This window comes from Agelaius phoeniceus (genome assembly GCF_051311805.1).
Source record: "Agelaius phoeniceus isolate bAgePho1 chromosome W unlocalized genomic scaffold, bAgePho1.hap1 SUPER_W_unloc_2, whole genome shotgun sequence".
NCBI classification, from domain to species: domain Eukaryota; kingdom Metazoa; phylum Chordata; class Aves; order Passeriformes; family Icteridae; genus Agelaius; species Agelaius phoeniceus.
In genome coordinates this window covers 6,666-20,192 of record NW_027509867.1, presented here as the reverse complement: position 1 = coordinate 20,192, position 13,527 = coordinate 6,666, and the positions used below count along the sequence as shown (strand labels likewise).

Sequence of the window (13,527 nt, the reverse complement as noted above, 5' to 3'; positions counted from 1 at the left end):
TTGGGGTTTTTGGGAGGGGTCATTGGCGTCACTATGAAAATTTTGGGGTTTTTTGTGATTGGCTGCAAAAATTTGGGGTTTTTGGGGGGGGTTGCTGGGGTTGGCTGGGCAAAAATTTGGGGTTTTTGGGATTGGCTGCCAAAAATTTTGGGGTTTTTGGTGAGGGGTTGATGTGGATGCAAATAATTTGGGGTTTTCGTGATTGGCTGCAAAAATTTGGGGTTTTGTGATTGGCTGCCAAAAATTTTGGGGTTTGGTGAGGGGTTGATGGGTTGGCTGAGGAAATTTGAGGTTTTTGTGATTGGCAGCCAAAAAATTTGGGGTTTTTGGGATCGGCTACCCAAAATTTGGGGATTTTGGGAGGGGTCATTGGCATCACTATGAAAATTTTGGGGTTTTTTGTGATTGGCTGCAAAAATTTTGGGTTTTTGGGATTGGCTGCCAAAAATTTGGGGGTTTTTGGGAGGGGTTGATGTGGATGCAAAAATTTGGGGGTTTGGGGTTTGGCTGCCAAAATTTGGGGGTTTTTGGATCGGCTGCCAAAAATTTGGGGGTTTTTGGGAGGGGTTGATGGGGTTGGATGAGGAAATTTGGGGTTTTTGGGATTGGCTGCCAAAATTTGGGGTTTTTGGGAGGGGTCATTGGCGTCACTGTGAAAATTTTGGGGTTTTTTGTGATTGGCTGCGAAAATTTGGGGTTTTTGGGAGGGGTCGATGGGGTTGGCTGGGCAAAAATTTGGGGTTTTTGTGATTGGCTGCCAAAAATTTGGGAGTTTTGGTGAGGGGTTGATGTGGATGCAAAAATTTGGGGTTTTCGTGATTGGCTGCAAAAATTTGGGGTTTTTGGGATTGGCTGCCCAAAATTTGGGGGTTTTGGGATTGGCTGCCAAAAATTTGGGGTTTTTGGGATTGGCTGCAAAAAATTTGGGGGTTTTGGTGAGGGGTCAATGGTGTCACTGCAAAAATTTGGGGTTTTTTTCATTGGTTGTGAAAATTTGGGGGTTTTGTGAGGGGTTGATGGGGTGGCTGAGGAAAATTTGGGGTTTTTGTGATTGGCTGCCAAAATTTGGTGGTTTTGGGATTGGCTGCCCAAAAAATTTGGGGTTTTTGGGAGGGGTCATTGGCGTCACTGTGAAAATTTTGGGGTTTTTTGTGATTGGCTGCGAAAATTTGGGGTTTTTGGGAGGGGTTGCTGGGGTTGGCTGGGCAAAAATTTGGGGTTTTTGGGATTGGCTGCCCAAAATTTGGGAGTTTTGGTGAGGGGTTGATGTGGATGCAAATAATTTGGGGTTTTTGTGATTGGCTGCAAAAATTTGGGGTTTTTGGGATTGGCTGCCAAAAATTTGGGGGTTTTGGGATTGGCTGCCAAAAATTTGGGGGTTTTGGGATTGGCTGCAAAAAATTTGGGATTTTTGTGAGAGGTCAATGGTGTCACTGCAAAAATTTGGGGTTTTTTTCATTGGTTGTGAAAATTTGGGGTTTTTGGGAGGGGTTGATGGGGTGGCTGAGGAAAATTTGGGGTTTTTGGGATTGGCTGCCAAAAAAAATTGGTGGTTTTGGGATTGGCTGCCCAAAATTTGGGGTTTTTGGGAGGGGTCATTGGCGTCACTGTGAAAATTTTGGGTTTTTTGTGATTGGCTGCCAAAAATTTTGGGGTTTGGTGAGGGGTTGATGGCGTCACTGTGAAAATTTTGGGGTTTTTGGGATTGGCTGCAAAAATTTGGGGTTTTGGGAGGGGTTGCTGGGGTTGGCTGGGCAAAAATTTGGGATTTTTGGAGGGGTCGATGGCGTCACTGTGAAAATTTTGGGGTTTTGTGATTGGCTGCAAAAATTTGGGGTTTTTGGGAGGGGTCGATGGGGTTGGCTGGGCAAAAATTTGGGGTTTTTGGGATTGGCTGCCCAAAATTTGGGAGTTTTGGTGAGGGGTTGATATGGATGCAAAAATTTGGGGGTTTTGGGTTTGGCTGCGAAAATTTGGGGGTTTTTGGATCGGCTGCCAAAAATTTGGGGGTTGATGGGGTGACTGAGGAAATTTGGGGTTTTTGTGATTGCCTGAAAAAAATTTGGGGGTTTTGGGATTGGCTGCCAAAAATTTGGGGTTTTTGGGAGGGGTCATTGGCGTCACTGTGAAAATTTTGGGGTTTTTGTTATTGGCTGCAAAAATTTGGGGTTTTTGGGAGGGGTTGCTGGGGTTGGCTGGGCAAAAATTTTGTGTTTTTGGGATTGGCTGCCAAAAATTCGGGGGTTTTTGTGAGGGGTTGATGTGGATGTAAAAATTTGGGGTTTTCGTGATTGGCAGCCAAAAATTTGGGGTTTTTGGGAGGGATTGATGGCGTCACTGTGAAAATTTGGGGTTTTTGGGATTGGCTGCAAAAATTTGGGGTTTTTGGGAGGGGTCGATGGGGTTGGCTGGGCAAAAATTTGGGGTTTTTGGGATTGGCTGCCCAAAATTTGGGGGTTTTGGTGAGGGGTTGATGTGGATGTAAAAATTTGGGGTTTTTGGGATTGGCTGCCAAAATTTGGGGGTTTTGGGATTGGCTGCCAAAAATTTGGGGTTTTTGTGAGGGGTCGTTGGCGTCACTGTGAAAAATTTTGGGGTTTTTGTGATTGGCTGTGAAAATTTGGGGTTTTTGGGAGGGGTTGATGGGGTTGGCTGTGCAAAAATTTGGGGTTTTTGTGATTGGCTCTGAAAAATTTGGGGTTTTTGGTGAGGGGTTGATGTGGATGCAAAAATTTGGGGTTTTCGTGATTGGCTGCAAAAATTCGGGTTTTTTGTGATTGGCTGCCCAAAATTTGGGGTTTTTGGGAGGGGTCATTGGCGTCACTGTGAAAATTTTGGGTTTTTTGTGATTGGCTGTGAAAATTTGGGGGTTTTAGGAGGGGTTGATGGGGTTGGCTGGGCAAAAATTTGGGATTTTTGGGATTGGCTGCCAAAAATTTGGGGTTTTTGGGAGGGGTTGATGTGGATGTAAAAATTTGGGGGGTTTTGGGTTTGGCTGCGAAAATTTGGGGGTTTTGGGATTGGCTGCGAAAATTTGGGGTTTTGTGATTGGCTGCAAAAATTTGGGGGTTTTGGGAGGGGTCGATGGGGTTGGCTGTGCAAAAATTTGGGGTTTTTGGGATTGGCTGCCCAAAATTTGGGAGTTTTGGTGAGGGGTTGATGTGGATGCAAAAATTTGGGGTTTTCGTGATTGGCTGCAAAAATTTGGGGTTTTGTGATTGGCTGCCAAAAATTTTGGGGTTTGGTGAGGGGGTCGATGGGGTTGGCTGTGCAAAAATTTGGGGTTTTTGGGATTGGCTGCCAAAATTTGGGGGTTTTGGGATTGGCTGCCAAAAATTTGGGGGTTTTGTGAGGGGTTGATGGGGTGGCTGAGGAAATTTGGGGTTTTTGTGATTGGCTGCCAAAAAAATTGGTGGTTTTGGGATTGGCTGCCCAAAATTTGGGGTTTTTGGGAGGGGTCATTGGCGTCACTGTGAAAATTTTGGGTTTTTTGTGATTGGCTGCAAAAATTTGGGGGGTTTGGGAGGGGTTGATGGGGTTGGCTGTGCAAAAATTTGGGGTTTTTGGGATTGGCTGCCAAAAATTTGGGGTTTTTGGGAGGGGTTTTTGTGATTGGCTGCCAAAATTTGGGGGTTTTGGGAGGGGTCATTGGCGTCACTGTGAAAATTTTGCGGTTTTTGTGATTGGCTGCAAAAATTTGGGGTTTTTGGGGGGGGTCCAGGATCCAGGAACCCCAAACCCAGCAAATCCCGGATCCCGGAACCCAGCGGATCTGGATCCAGGAACCCCAAACCCGGCGGATCCCAAATCCAGGAAATCCCAAACCCGGCGGATCCGGGATCCAGGAACCCCAAACCCGGTGGATCCGGATCCAGAATCCCCAAACCCGGCAGATCCGGATCCGGAATCCCAAACTCGGTGGATCCCGGATCCCAGAACCCCAAACCCGGGAAATCCCGGATCCAAGAACCCCAAACCCGGCGGATCCAGATCTGGAAACCCCAAATCCAGCGGATCCAGGAACCCCAAACCTGGAGGATCCGGGAACCCCAAACCCGGCAGATCCAGAATCCCCAAACCCGGTGGATCCCGGATCCGGATTCAGGAACCCCAAATCTGGCAAATTCCGGATCCGGGAACCCCAAACCTGGCAGATCCCAAATCCAGGAACCTCAAATCCAGTAGATCCGGATCTGGGAAATCCCAAATCCAGCAGATCCAGAATCCCCAAACCCAGCGGATCCGGATCCAGGAACCCCAAACCCAGCAAATCCCGGATCCCGGAACAGGGCGGATCCGGATCCAGAATCCCCAAACCCGGCGGATCCCAAATCCAGGAACCCCAAATCCGGCAGATCCGGATCCGGAACCCCCAAACCCAGCAAATCCCGGATCCCGGTACCCAGCGGATCCGGATCCAGAATCCCCAAACCCGGCGGATCCCAAATCCAGGAACCCCAAATCCGGCGGATCCCGGATCAGGAATCCCAAACCCAGCAAATCCCGGATCCCGGAACCCAGCGGATCCGGATCCAGGAACCCCAAACCCGGCGGATCCCAAATCCAGGAACCCCAAATCCGGCGGATCCCGGATCCGGAATCCCAAACCCAGCAAATCCTGGATCCCGGAACACGGCGGATCCGGATCCAGAATCCCCAAACCCGGCGGATCCCGGATCCAGGAAATCCCAACCCCCCGAGTCCCTCCATGCAGCCCTAATTTGCATCTCATTTGCATGCGTGTTTCTGAAGAGCCCCCAGATGCCTGCAGGACCCAGCCTGTGCCCCCTCATTATCCTCTCATTTGCATAAGAAGCCATTAAGTTGCTCAGCCCTCACAGGAAGCTCTCCCACAGGCCCTCATTAGCATCTCATTTGCATAAATAGTCCCCAAATGTCCACAGGACCCCCGCTCAGACCGTCCACAGGCCCTCATTAGCATCTCATTTGCATAAGATCGCATTCATTTCCACCAAGCTTTCCCAATACGCCCCCAGAGACCCTCCCTGCAAGCCCTAATTTGCATCTCCTTTGCATATAACCCCCCCCCCCAGCACCACCAGGACCCACCAAGTGACTGCCCTGTGCCCCTCATTAGCATCTCATTTGCATAAAAACACTTTCATTTCCCCCAAAACGTCCCCAACCCCCCCACAGGCGCCCTCCCCGCTCCGCTAATTTGCATCACATTTGCATAAATACTCCTTAAAACAGCCCCAAGTCCCCACAGGGCCGCTCACGAGGCCATTCTGGGCCCCTCATTAGCATCTCATTTGCATAAGAGGACCTCAATGCCCACTAAACCCCAGCGCGCCTCCGAGGATTCGCCCACGGCCCTAATTTGCATCTCATTTGCATAAAACCACCTCAAAATTTCCCACTAAAAACTTCCAAAAACATTTCCAGGGACTCCCCAAACCCCTCATTAGCATCTCATTTGCATAAATAGCCCCCAAACCCAAACAGACCAATCAGGACACGGCACCATCGGATCCACCAATCCCCATTGGCTGCCTCGGCCGGGCCCCGCCCACTGCCGCCATTTTGGGGGTGGGGCCTCAACATCTGCGGCCATCTTGGGGGCGTGGCCTTTATTTTTTCAACCATTTTGGGGCGGGGCCTTTGTGGCATCTGCATGTGGGGGCGTGGCCTTGATGCTATTTTGGGGGCGTGGCCACCACATCTTGGGGGCGTGGTCTCTGCACTAATTTGGGGGCGGGGCCTCTGTGTTGTCAGCCACCTGGAGGCCATTTTGTGGGCGTGGTTTAGGGATTTGTGCTCATCTTGGGGGCGTGGTCTCAACATTATTTGGGGGTGTGGCCTAAAAACGGTCGGCCATCTTGTGGGCGTGGTCACTGCATCATTTGGGGGCGTGGCCTGTGAGCTCGTCGCCATCTTGTGGGCGTGGCCTCTGCACCATTTTGGGGGCGTGGCCTGAGAGTTGTCGGCCATCTTGGGGTGTGGCCACCCACATCTTGGGGGCGTGGCCTGTGGGTTATTAGCTATTTTAGGGGCGTGGCCTGTGATTTGTCAGCCATTTTGGAGCACCGTCCTGATGCCATTTTTGGGGGCGTGGCCTGCGCCTTGTCGGCCATATTGGGGGCGTGGCCTGGATGCCATTTTTGGGGGCCTGGCCTTAGAGTTGTCAGCCATCTTGGGGGCGTGGCCTGTGAGATTTCAACCATTCTGGGGGCGTGGCCTGGATGCCATTTTGGGGGGCGTGGCCTTTGAGTTTTCCGCCATCTTTGGGGGCGCCATCCTGATGCCATTTTGGGGGGCGTGGCCTGCGAGTTTTCGGCCATCTTGGGGGCGTGGCCTCCGCACCATTTTAGGGGCGTGGCCTATTATTTGTCTGCCATTTTGGGGGCGTGGCCTGGATGCCATTTTGGGGGCTTGGCCTGCGTGTTGTCGGCCATCTTGGGGGTGTGGCCTGGATGCCATTTTTGGGGGTGTGGTCTGCGTGTTGTCAGCCATCTTGGGGGGCGTGGCCACCCACATTTTAGGGGCGTGGCCTGCGAGTTGTTCAGCCATCTTTGGGGGCGTGGTCTCGGCAGCATTTGGGGTGGGGGTGTGGTCTCCACGTTGTTGGCCATCTTGGTGGGCGTGGTCCGGGCTCACCGGCGGCCATCTTGGTGGGCGTGGCCCGGGCTCACCGGCGGCCATCTTGGTGGGCGTGGCCGGGGCTCAGGCGGCCGCCTCGAGGTCCCCCATGCGCAGGGTCCCGGTGTCGTCCCCGGGGCGCAGCCCCCGCCAGCGGGAACCGCCTGGATCGGGGCGAAAAAACAACATTTTGGGCAAAAACGAACGGTTTGGGGTGAAAAACGAACGTTTTGGGGAAAAAATGAACATTTTGGGCAAAAGGAGCCGTTTGGGGTGAAAAAATGACATTTTGGGTAAAAGGAACGTTTTGGGGTGAAAATTGAACATTTTGGGGAAAAGGAGCCATTTTGGGTGAAAAACGAACATTTTGGGGAAAAAACGAACATTTTGGGCAAAATGAACATTTTGGGGTGAAAAACGAACATTTTGGGCAAAAGGAGGAAAAGGGGAAATTTGGGGTGAGAATGGGAATTTTGGGGGGAAAAAAGAACATTTTGAGCAAAAGGAGCCGTTTTTGGTGAAAAAAATGACATTTTGGGGTGAAAAACGAACGTTTTGGGCAAAAGGAGCCGTTTGGGGGGAAAAAATGACATTTTGGGTAAAAGGAGCCGTTTTGGGGTGAAAAATGAACATTTTGGGGTGAAAAATGAACATTTTGGGCAAAAATGAATGTTTTGGGGTGAAAAAAATGACATTTTGGGCAAAAAGGAGCTGTTTTGGGGTGAAAAATGAACATTTTGGGCAAGAAGAGCCGTTTTGGGGCGAAAAACGAACATTTTGGGGAAAAGGAGCCGTTTGGGGTGAAAAACGAACATTTTGGGCAAAAGGAGCCGGGTTGGGGGGAAAAATGAACATTTTGGGGAAAAAACGAACATTTTGGGCAAAAGGAGCCGTTTTGGGTGAAAAAAATGACATTTTGGGGAAAATGAACGTTTTGGGGTGAAAAAGGAACGTTTTGGGCAAAAGGAGCCGTTTGGGGGGAAAAACGAACATTTTGGGGAAAAGGAGGAAAAGGGGAAATTTGGGGTGAAAATGGGAATTTTGGGGGGAAAAAAATGACATTTTGGGCAAAAGGAGCCATTTTGGGGTGAAAAACGAACATTTTGGGGAAAAGGAGCCAGTTTGGGGTAAAAAACGGACATTTTGGGGAAAAGGAGCCGTTTTGGGTGAAAAACGAACATTTTGGGGAAAAATGAACATTTTGGGCAAAAGGAGCCATTTTGGGGGAAAAACAAACATTTTGGGGAAAAGGAGCAGTTTTGGGGTGAAAAACGAACGTTTTGGGCAAAGGAGCTGTTTTGGGGTGAAAAATGAACATTTTGGGGAAAAAACGAACATCTTGGGCAAAAGGAGGAAAAGGGGAAATTCGGGGTGAAAATGGGAATTTTGGGGGGAAAAATGACATTTTGGGCAAAAGGAGCCGTTTTGGGGTGAAAAACGAACATTTTGGGCAAAAAAGGAACATTTTGGGCAAAAATGAGCCGGTTTGGGGTAAAAAATGGACATTTTGGGGAAAAGGAACGTTTTGGGGTGAAAAACGAACGTTTTGGGCAAAAGGAGCCGGTTTGGGGTGAAAAACGAACATTTTGGGGAAAAAACGAACATTTTGGGCAAAAGGAGCAGTTTTGGGGTGAAAAATGGACATTTTGGGGTGAAAAAAATGAACATTTTGGGCAAAAGGAGCTGTTTGGGTGGAAAAAATGACATTTTGGGTAAAAGGAGCCATTTTGGGGTGAAAAATGAACGTTTTGGGGAAAAAAACCGAACATTTGGGAAAAAGGAGGAAATTTGGGGTGAAAATGGGAATTTTGGGGGGAAAATGGGGAATTTGGGGTGAAAACGGGAATTTTGGGGGAAAAAATGACATTTTAGGCAAAAGGAGCCGTTTTGGGGTGAAAAATGAACGTTTTGGGGAAAACGAACGTTTTGGGGTGAAAAACGAACATTTTAGGGAAAAGGGGAAATTTGGGTTGAAAATGGGAATTTTGGGGGGAAAATGGGGAATTTGGGGTGAAAACGGGAATTTTGGGGAAAAAAATGACATTTTGGGCAAAAGGAGCCGTTTTGGGTAAAAAATGAACATTTTGGGGAAAAAAGGAACATTTTGGGCAAAAAAAGCAGTTTTGGGGTAAAAAGCAGACATTTTGGGGAAAAGGAGCCGTTTTGGGTGAAAAAAATGACATTTTGGGCAAAAGGAGCCGTTTTGGGTGAAAAATGAACGTTTTGGGCAAAAACGAACATTTTGGAGTGAAAAATGAACATTTTGGGGAAAAATGAACATTTTGGGGTGAAAAATGAACATTTTGGGCAAAAGGAGACGTTTTGGGGTGAAAAATGAACATTTTGGGCAAAAGGAGCTGTTTGGGGAAAAAACTAAGATTTTGGGCAAAAGGAGGAAAAGGGGAAATTTGGGTTGAAAATGGGAATTTTGGGGCAAAATGTGGGAATTTGGGGTGAAAACGGGAATTTTGGGTGAAAAAAATGACATTTTGGGCAAAAATGAACATTTTGGGGCGAAAAACGAACGTTTTGGGCAAAAGGAGCCGTTTTGGGGCAAAAAACGAACATTTTGGGCAAAAGGAACATTTTGGGGTGAAAAACGAACATTTTGGGCAAAAGGAGCCGTTTTGGGGGAAAAAAATGACATTTTGGGGAAAAATGAATGTTTTGGGCAAAAGGAACATTTTGGGGTGAAAAATGAACATTTTGGGTAAAAGGAACGTTTTGGGGTGAAAAAATGACATTTTGGGCAAAAGGAACGTTTTGGGGAAAAAACGAACATTTTGGGGAAAAAACAGACATTTTGGGGAAAAGGAGGAAAAGGGGAAATTTGGGGTGAAAATGGGAATTTTGAGGGGAAAAAAAGAACATTTTGGGCAAAAGGAGCCGTTTTGGGGTGAAAAACGAACATTTTGGGGAAAAAAGGAACATTTTGGGGTGAAAAACAAACGTTTTGGGCAAAAGGAGCCGGTTTGGGGTAAAAAACGAACATTTTGGGGAAAAGGAGCCGTTTTGGGGGAAAAAAAATGACATTTTGGGTAAAAGGAGCCGTTTTGGGGTGAAAAACGAACATTTTGGGGAAAAAATGAACATTTTGGGCAAAAGGAGCCGGTTTTGGGGTAAAAAACGGACATTTTGGGGAAAAGGAGGAAAAGGGGAAATTTGGGTTGAAAATGGGAATTTTGGGGGAAAAAATGACATTTTGGGCAAAAGGAGCCGTTTGGGGTGAAAAAAATGACATTTTGGGGAAAATGAATGTTTTGGTGGTGAAAAAGGAACGTTTTGGGCAAAAGGAGCCGGTTTGGGGTGAAAAATGAACATTTTGGGCAAAAGGAGCCGTTTGGGGTGAAAAATGAACGTTTTGGGGAAAAAACGAACATTTTGGGGAAAAGAGGAAAAGGGGAAATTTGGGGTGAAAATGGGAATTTTGGGGTGAAAAAACGGACATTTTGGGCAAAAGGAGCAGTTTTGGGGTGAAAAACGAACGTTTTGGGAAAAAGGAGCCGTTTTGGGGGAAAAAAAGACATTTTGGGGAAAAAACGAATGTTTTGGGGTGAAAAATGAACATTTTGGGTCCAAAGGAGCCGTTTGGGGTGAAAAAAATGACATTTTGGGGAAAAAAATGAACATTTTGGGCAAAAGGAGGAAAAGGGGAAATTTGGGGTGAAAACGGGAATTTTGGGGGGAAAATGTGGGGATTTTTTGGGGAAAAGGGAAAATTTGGGTGTGAAAATGGGAATTTAGGGGAATATGGGGAATTTTAGGGTGAAAATGGGAATTTTGGGGCAAAATGTGGGAATTTGGGGTGAAAACGTGGAAATTTAGGGGGAAATGTGGGAATTTTAGTGAAAAATGTGAATTTTGGGGGAAAATATGGGGATTTTTTTGGGGAAAAGGGGAATTTGGGGTGAAAATGGGAATTTTGGGGGAAAATGGGGAAATTTAGGTCAAAATGGGAATTTTGGGGGGAAAAAATGTGGGAATTTGGGGTGAAATGGGGAATTTCCGGTGGAAAACGGGAATTTTTTGGGGAAAATGTGGGGATTTTTTTGAGGAAAAGGGAACATTTGGGGTGAAAATGAGAATTTGGGGTCAAAATGGGGAATTTGGGGTGAAAATGGGAATTTTAGGGTGAAAATGGGTATTTTGGGGCAAAATGTGGGAATTTGGGGTGAAAATGGGAATTTTGGGGGGCAAAATGGGGAATTTGGGATTTAAAATGTGAATTTTGGGGGAAAATGTGGGGATTTTTTTTGGGAAAATGGGAATTTTGGGGTGAAAATGGGAATTTTGGGGGGAAATTGGGGAATTTGGAGTTAAAAATGGGAATTTTGGGGGGAAATACAGAGATTTTGGGGGGAAAAGGGGAAATTTGGGGTGGAAATGGGCAAATTTTGGGAGCAAAGGGGGAAAACGGGGAGGGGGGAAAAATGGGAAATTGAGGGGAGAAAAATGTGAAATTTTGGACCGAAAATTGGGGTGAAAACGGGAAAAATTGGGGTCAAAATGGGAAATTTTGGGGAGAAAAATGTTAATTTTTGGGCAAAATGGGAAAAATGGGGGAAAAATGGGAAATTTGTGGTCAAAATGGGGAATTTTAAGGGGGAAATGTTAAATTTTGGGTTAAAATGGGGAAATTTGGGTCGAATCTGGGCCAAAATGGGGAATTTGGGCTGAAAATGGTGGATTTTGGGGGAAAATGGGGAATTTTTGGTTTAAAAGGGAGAATTTTGGGGTGAAAAAGGGGGATTTAGGTCAAAATCGGGAATTTTGGGGTAAAAGGAGGAATTTGGGGTTAAAATGGGGAATTTGGGGTCAAAATGGGGAATTTGGGGAAAATTTGGGGAATTTGGGGTCAAATGGGGGAATTTGGGGTTAAAATGGGGAATTTGGGGTCAAAATGGGGAATTTGGGGTGAAAGTCGGGAATTTTGGGGTCAAAGTGGGGGATTTGGGGACAAAATGGGGAATTTTGGGGCCAAAATGGGGAATTTGGGGAAAAAATGGGGAATTTGGGGTAAAAATTGGCAAATTTGGGGTCAAACTGGAGAATTTGGGGGAAAATGGGGAATTTTGTGGGAAAAGGGGAATTTGGGGAAAAGTTGGAGAATTTGGGATCAAAATGGAGAATTTGGGGCCAAAATGGGGAATTTGGGATCAAAATGGAGAATTTGGGGCCAAAATGGGGAATTTGGGGTCAAAGTGGGGAATTTGTGGTTAAAATGGAGAATTTGGGGTCAATGTGGGGAATTTTGAGGTCAAAGTGGGGAATTTGGGAAAAAATTGGGAATTTTGGGTCAAAATGGGGGAATTTGGGGTCAAAATGGGGGAATTTGGGGTTAAAATGGGGAATTTTGGGGTCAAAATGGGGAATTTGGGGGGAAAATGGGGAATTTGGGGCCAAAGTGGAGAATTTTGGGTCAAAATGGGGAATTTGGGGTAAAATGGGGGAAATTTTGGGGGGAATTTGGGGTCAAAATGGGGGAATTTGGGGTTAAAATGGGGAATTTGGGGAAAAAACTGTGGAATTTGGGGTCGAAATGGGAATTTTGGGGGTCAAAATGGGGAATTTGGGATCAAAGTGGGGAATTTGGGGTCGAAATGGGGAATTTTGGGGCCAAAATGGGGAATTTGGGGAAAAAATTGGGGAATTTGAGGTCAAAATGGGAATTTTGGGTCGAAATGGGGAATTCGGTGCCAAAATGGGGAATTTTGGGTCAAAATGGGGAATTTGGGATCAAAATGGGGGAATTTGGGATCAAAATGGGGGAATTTGGGGTTAAATGGTGAAATTTTGGGGTTAAAATGAGGAATTTGGGTAGAAAATCGGGAATTTGGGATCAAAATGGGGAAATTGGGGAAAATTGGGGAATTTGGGGTCAAAATGGGGAAATTGGGGTCAAAGTGGGGAATTTGGGGTCAAAATGGGAATTTGGGGTGAAAATGGGGAATTTTGGGGTTAAAATGGGGAATTTAGGGTAAAAATGAGGAATTTTGGGTCAATGTGGGGATTTTGGGGTGAAAGTTGGGAAATTTGGGGTCAAAATGGGGAATTTGGGGTCAAATTGGGGAATTTTGGGGGGAAAATGGGGAATTTGGGGCCAAAATGGGGAATTTGGTGTCAAAGTGGGGAATTTGGGGTCAAAATGCAGAATTTGGGGTGAAAGTGGGGAATTTGGGGTCAAAATGGAAATTTTGGGGTCAAAGTGGGGAAATTGGGGTTAAAATGGAGAATTTGGGGTCTAAGTGGGGAATTTGGGATCAGAGTTGGGAATTTGGGGTCAAAATGGGGATTTTTGGGTCAAAATGGCAAATTTGGGATTAAAATGCCAAAATTTGGGTTAAAAATCGGGAATTTGGGGCAGAATTTCGGAATTTTGGGGCGAAATTGGGAGATTTGGGGACATTTTGGGGGGTCCCGCTCCTCCCCTCCCCCCACACTGACCCCTCCTCCTGCGGCAGATCCAAGCAGCCAATAGGATCGCGAGGAGCAGCAAGGCCACGCCCACGACGCCTCCGATGACCAATGGGAGGAGCTCGAAGTCAGATGAGGGAGGGAAACCCCCTAAAAATAAACCCGGGGTCAGAAAATGGCCCAAAAACACCAAAAGTGACCCCAAAATAAAGCCTGGGTCAGAAAATGGCCCAAAAAGCCCAAAAACCTCAAAAAAAAACCCCAAAAAAAACCAAAACCACCCAAAAAAATCGATCCCAGGATGAGGAAATTATCCCAAAAAAAACCCAAAATGACCCCAAAAAAGCCAAATGAACCCCAAAAATCCCAAAAAAACCCCCAAAAATTCACCCCAAAAAAACCCCAAAAACCCTGGGTCAGGAGTGATCCCAAAAAAACCCCAAAATGACCCCAAAATATCCTCAGGGTCAGCAAAAACCCCAAAAATCACCCAAAAACCCCAAAAACCCCAAA

At 46.7% G+C, this 13,527-nt stretch overlaps 1 long non-coding RNA gene across 1 annotated transcript; it reads right to left on the bottom strand.

Moving 5' to 3' along the window:
* Positions 1-5,487: 5,487 nt before the first annotated feature.
* On the bottom strand, positions 5,488-13,170 carry LOC143692755 (uncharacterized). The gene is made up of 3 exons (XR_013180334.1): positions 13,045-13,170; positions 5,741-6,764; positions 5,488-5,589 (listed from the first exon to the last, which is right to left on the bottom strand). It is a non-coding gene; the product is annotated as an uncharacterized LOC143692755 (long non-coding RNA).
* Between the last annotated feature and the right edge of the window lie 357 nt (positions 13,171-13,527).